This window comes from Moschus berezovskii, chromosome 27 (assembly GCF_049115385.1).
Source record: "Moschus berezovskii isolate FMDL1 chromosome 27, NW_MosBer_1.0, whole genome shotgun sequence".
Classification (NCBI taxonomy): domain Eukaryota; kingdom Metazoa; phylum Chordata; class Mammalia; order Artiodactyla; family Moschidae; genus Moschus; species Moschus berezovskii.
This window is the reverse complement of record NC_142486.1, coordinates 15,398,208-15,398,864: the sequence shown is the minus strand read 5'-3', so window position 1 is coordinate 15,398,864 and position 657 is coordinate 15,398,208.

Sequence of the window (657 nt, the reverse complement as noted above, 5' to 3'; positions counted from 1 at the left end):
TCCCATGCAACGAGTTGACTCATTGGAAAAGACTCTGATGCTGGGAAAGGTTGGGGGCAGGAGGAGAAGGGGACAACAGAGAATGAGATGGCTGGATGGCATCACCAACTCTGTGGACATGAGTTTGAGTGAACTCCGGGAGTTGGTGATGGACAGAGAGGCCTGGCGTGCTGTGATTCATGGGGTCGTGAAGAGTCGGACACGACTGAGCGACTGAACTGAACTGAATGGGAATGTTAAGCCATGATACATAATTTTCATGTGAGAGGACTAGGATGCCATTTGGGGATTTTAAGTGTGAGAGCATCATGATCTGACATATATGAAAAGGTCACTCTGGTTGCTGTGCGGAGAACAGAGTAAAGGAAAACAGGAGTGGAACTGGGAGGTCCAGTCAGGGGTAATCCAAGCCAAGAGATGATGGCGGCTGGACCACAGTTACAGTCATGGAAATGGAAGACAAATTTTAGACTTGAGCTCACATAATTTTTTTTTTTAATAAGGTGTGATAATACTAACAAATTTCCTGAATAATCTTCCTGAGACTGGCATTGAGAATTGTCATGTATAAACCACAGCCCTACCTTCAAGGGGTTAACAACAGTTTTGGGGGTGGGGTGCACAGACTGTGAATCCAGATACAATTCAATCAGTGTT